This window comes from Nicotiana sylvestris, chromosome 3 (assembly GCF_000393655.2).
Source record: "Nicotiana sylvestris chromosome 3, ASM39365v2, whole genome shotgun sequence".
Lineage (NCBI taxonomy): Eukaryota > Viridiplantae > Streptophyta > Magnoliopsida > Solanales > Solanaceae > Nicotiana > Nicotiana sylvestris.
In genome coordinates this window covers 35,812,946-35,818,530 of record NC_091059.1, presented here as the reverse complement: position 1 = coordinate 35,818,530, position 5,585 = coordinate 35,812,946, and the positions used below count along the sequence as shown (strand labels likewise).

Here is a 5,585-nt window from a genome sequence, read left to right as displayed (position 1 = left end):
ACAGTAAAAGATATTTATGAACAATTTTATTAATAATAAAAAATATTTCTCAACTTTTAACTATTTTTTTAAAACACTAATAATTTAATTCGGGTAAAAATAACATACAAATTTAATCGCAAACATAACATAAATCAACGTAGAAACACATTCAATAAAACAAATATGCATAATTATACGAGTTTCGACATAAACTAAATCGGAATACCTCGATTTATGTTTTTTGAAATGTCGAAAATTTGAATTTTTGAGCTTGAAAGAAGAAATCCACAACAATTGAAGGCTTAGATTGTATGCGAGACCTATACTTTTCACTTTTTGTATAATAGGTGGGGTCCAATCGATTTTTGTTTTCAAAAAGGAGGGGGGACCGCTAGACAGGGGGTATTTTGTCGTGGGGAAGAAGACAAGTTTATAATTTAATAGGAAAACACATTATAATACTATATTTTTCTAAAACGTAGTATTATAATACGATTTCCTATAAATAAATAAAGTATTAATTAAAACGTAATATTATAGTGTATTTTATATTAACGACTAATTTTTTGTTAAATTAAAATACAGTATAATATTGTATTTTAGTTAGAAATATAATTGTTTTTTAATTGTATAAAGATATTTTGAATCCAAAATATTATTATTTAGGTTTCGACTTTGTTGTTTGGATAACAAAAGTTTCTATTTTCCATGATGATTATTCAGACTTCCTGTCGGTCTCATATCAATCACTATTTGAAACACTCAATGCTTTCACATTTTCTTATCCTTTTTGTTTATTGTTTTGATTTGACTGTCCATGAGGTGTAGTAATTCATTCCAGTATTTATACAGGTTAAAAAATAAATATTTTACTTCCTATAGCAAAGGTATACACCCTAGCTATCTTTTATATTTTATAGCAAAATAAGTATTTATGGTATATACTATCATTGAGGCATGAAATAAGATCTGAAATAAGGCATGAAATACGCTATTTATGAGAGCTGGACATACCTGTTTTTAAGGTGATTGTCGTTACTGTATTCATAAATACATGTGAATACATGCGCGTACAACTGGATTGCCCTGATTTTAAACGCTTTTTACTGTTGTATTCATGAATACAACAGCGTGAATACAAGTGAATACATGCGCGTACAATTGGATTGCCCTGATTTTAGGCGCTTTTTGCTGCTGTATTCATAAATATATGGCGTGAATACATGTGTTTACAGCTGGACTGCCCTGATTTTAGGTGCTTCTTACTGCTGTATTCATGAATACAACAACGCGGATATATGTGAATACATGCACGTACAATTGGATTTTCTTGATTTTGGGTGCTTTTTGGTGTTGTATTCATGAATACATGACGCGAATACATGTGCATGAAGCTGGACTGCCCTGGTTTTTAGGCGCTTTTTGCTGTTCTATGCTGCTGTATTCATGAATACAGCAGCGCGAATACAACGAATACACTACCGTAACAACTGAATAGTAGCGATAGAAAGTAATTATGTATATGTTAGCTATAGGAAGTTAATAACCACTAACACCTTGTTTGGATGGTTGTTACGCACCATTTCATAATGTATCGTATAATGTATTGTATTGTACTGTATCGTTTGATAAATACAATATTTGGATAGATTGTGTCGTTTGTCATCGTTTCATGATATCACGCACCAGCAATATGGAGAATAAACTTGCGATATTATAAAGAAAAATTATGATACAAGGTAAAATTACTATATAAAAAGATAGGGTAAATGATAAAATAAAATAATTTAATAATAATAAAGGGTGAGATTGAGAGAAAAAGACAAGGTAACGATGCGACCACACCAAATCGGTCGTTACATAAAGTGGCACATTTCGCCGTTATGTAACGACAGATTTAACGATACGATACAATAAAATTTAAGTAACACCCAAAATAAAAATTATATCTAAAGTAATAATATGATACGATACAATGGGTAACAACCATCCAAACAAGCTGTAAACAATAGTGATTTCTGAAAATTTCTCATCCACAAAATGTAGTACACTTATTAATTAACTGTCTAGAGAAAACCATTTAATTAACTGCAATGTGAAGGGTTCAAATCAATATTGTAGTTGGATTCCCTGTCGACTATTCAGAGCACAATAATAGACTTAATTTTTTAAATAAAATAAAATAAGAATATAGCTAAAAGGCTTAACGTTTACCCAATTAATTAGATTAGGTGCGTTGCAACTTGCAACTAGCCTAAAAAAATAATAAAGCAACTTGGCCTAATACTGCAGCTTTATGTAAGCACTGTTTGGTTTTATCCTCTTGTTGGTCTGAATAAACAACTAGTGTACAATGCTTAGCCGCCTGTAATTTGCTGTTGCATACAATACAATTATTTAGAACAAAAGTTGCCGTGTTGACTGACTGAAACCTTTGCCACAGCTTCCTATATAAACAAGAAATTAACATCAAAACTGGAAAAGAATAATGTCTTCCTTTTCAGAATCAAATTTTGGCAACTATGGCATCCTTATCATCAGTGCCATTGTCACTATCATCCTCATCAATGCAATTAAGACTATCATCAAGGATAAACTCCATTACTTCAACAACCAAGGTAGCTTTCTTCTTTATCATAGTTATACGTTAACCGTTTTTTACCTTGCAAAATCCCCTCTTTTCTTTCGTTTCTTTGCTTGCCATTTTGCCACTCCAAACCCCTTTTCTCCTTCTACTTATTTATTTATTATGAATGGTGTAATGTTCTCATTTGGATAGTGAATATACCATCGAATTGTTTTCACTCCTTATTATCTAAAACTCACTTAGTGGCGTTTGGACATAAGAATTTTAAAATTTTAAAAACAAAGTGAATTTTTTTTCAAGTGAAAATGGTATTTGAAAATTAGAGTTGTGTTTGGACATGAATATAATTTTGGTTTGTTTTTTGAATTTTTGTGAGTGATCCGAGGGAACAGTTTTTAGATTGCGAACAAAAGTGAAAAAATTCTAGTTGGACATGTCCTTTTCCTGTTGGTTTACATGTATTAGATTGAAATTTATTAGGCCTTCTAATTAAATAAACCACAGACACCTCTTTATTTTGCTCAATCATAAACATGATTTGACTAATTGGTGAAATGAGGAAGATTATGACCACACCCGTCCTTCTGGCCAACTTTTATTTGCTTAATTATGTCTTAAACATCGTGCAGCTAGTGAAGGAGGAGAGCCAAGTGTAGCTCCTCAGAAAGTTTTACCAATTGAGGTACGTCCAGAGATGTCCTTGGATGAGCTAAATATACTAACTAATAACTTTGATGAGAAAGCTCTGATTGGAAAGGGATCTTATGGCTGCGTTTTTGGTGCTAAATTAAGCAATGACCAACAAGTAGCAATAAAGAAATTGGATACTAGTTCTTCACCAGAACCAGATTCCGACTTTGCAGACCAGGTTGATATTTTCCTCCTTTTCGTGTAACCAGTAGTAAGTATTACTCCATTTTAAGACAAAATATTTTCCTTTTTACATATGCAGTTAGCAATGGTTTCAAGACTTAAGCATGAACATTTTGTGACTCTAATGGGTTATTGCCTGGAAGCAAACAATCGAATCTTAGTTTATGAGTTCGCAACCATGGGCACGTTGCATGATGTATTACATGGTAATAGACTTTCCAATCTTGGTATGAATTCATTCAGAATAATCCTTTGTACAATTACATCATAAGTAATTGTGATTCTTGGATGTTCTGTTGTAGGTAGAAAGGGAGTACAAGGTGCTAAACCTAGTCTAGTTCTTACCTGGAATGAGAGAGTTAAAATTGCTTGTGGTGTAGCTAGTGGCCTCGATTATCTACATGAAAAAGTTGAACCGCCAATTATTCATCACGATGTCAGATCAAGCAATGTACTACTCTTTGATGATTTCATAGCAAAGATTGCTGATTTCAACTTGACAACCTCTGAATCTTCAGAGGACTTTGGTTACCATGGTCCAGAGTAAGCGTTGCATTGTTAAAACTTACCAGTTACCCTAACATTCCTAGTTAGCTTATACTGAAATTAGAGGTATATGTTCTTGTCATGTATGGTGCAGGTATGCCATGGAAGAAGCGATAACACGGAAAAGTGATGTTTATAGTTTTGGAGTTATTCTCTTGGAGCTGTTGACAGGAAGGAAACCAGTAGATTATACAATGCCCGAAGGGCAACAGAGTCTTGTTGCATGGGTAGGTTCTTATATATCTCTACCTAGCTAATTCATCTCATCTTTATGCACTCATTCATCCTCAAATCTTCTGCAGGCAACTCCGCTATTAAGTGAAGATAAAGTGAAGGAGTGTGTTGATCCCAACCTAAATAATGACTACCCTCCAAAGGCAATTGCCAAGGTTTTCTTCAACAAAATTCTTGTCAAACAAGGCCTTATATTTATTTTTATTTTTATTGGGCACAACGCTACTATATTTTCTATTGTTGCATTTCATCTTCTTGTGCCGAGGGTCTATCGGAAACAGTCTCTCTACCCCAGGTAGAGGTAAAGTTTGCGTACACATTACCCTCTCTAAACCCCACTTGTGGGATTATAGTGAGTTATTGTTGTTGTTGTTGTTATTTTGGACATAACGTAACACGCTATCGGGTTATTCTCAGGTGGCTGCTCTTGTAGAACTTTGTGTTCAATATGAGGCAGATTTCAGGCCAAACATGTCTATTATGGTCAGGGCACTGACGCCACTTCTCAATGCAAATTAAACCAGCAGGATCAGAGCCTCAAGCATGGAACATTATTCTTAATTGAAACAAGCTGCAGGGACAGTTTTAAGTACCAACGAGGCTGTGATCCAAGTCATGGATCCGTTGCCAATCCAAGGAAAAAGGAAATCTTGATAAAGGACTTTTGGAATGTTGTTTGCTTAACTGATTTCTTTAAGATTAAATAATATTATGTTCTCATTTTCAAAGTGCAATGGATGTTTGACTACTCGTAGACTACTACTTGGCGATGATTTGAAAGTTCAATGTTTACGAATTTGGCATAAGTAGGTCTCGTCTCGTTTAGTCTTTTGGACATGAAAAAGGATTCAAATTTCCATAATACTCGCATCGTCTTTTTGGTCAAACGCAAAAGATAGAGATTCCTCCATCGGTCCCAAATCCATTATCTAATGGGAAAGGTCTAGATTTGTTCCTATACCTTGATAAAATGTTTATATTTACCCCGTTATCTTTCGGTCCAAATATCACATTACCGTTACCAAAGTAAACGGATTCAACCCTAACCCTAACAGATGTCCACCTCTCCTTTTAAACCGTCACTTGGGTATCCTTTTTCACATGTCCTTCCTTTTCCCCATTACAGGTTGTTTGGATTGTTGTTATATGTCGTTTTATAATGTATCATATTTATACTGAATTGTATTGCATTATTTGATGAATACAATATTTGGATAGATTGTATTATTTGTCGTCGTTTCATGATGTCATACACCAACAATATAAACTTGCAAAATATTATACCTCATATTTTCGTACGTAAGAGTACGTCGTTAGTCAATTGATGTAAGCTCAGGAATGAGATCATCTTTGAAAAGTTTAT

At 33.7% G+C, this 5,585-nt stretch overlaps 1 pseudogene; it reads left to right on the top strand.

The window, feature by feature from the left end:
* The first annotated feature begins 2,403 nt into the window (after positions 1-2,403).
* LOC104249349 (probable protein kinase At2g41970) lies at positions 2,404-4,956 on the top strand (annotated as a pseudogene).
* Positions 4,957-5,585: the final 629 nt, after the last annotated feature.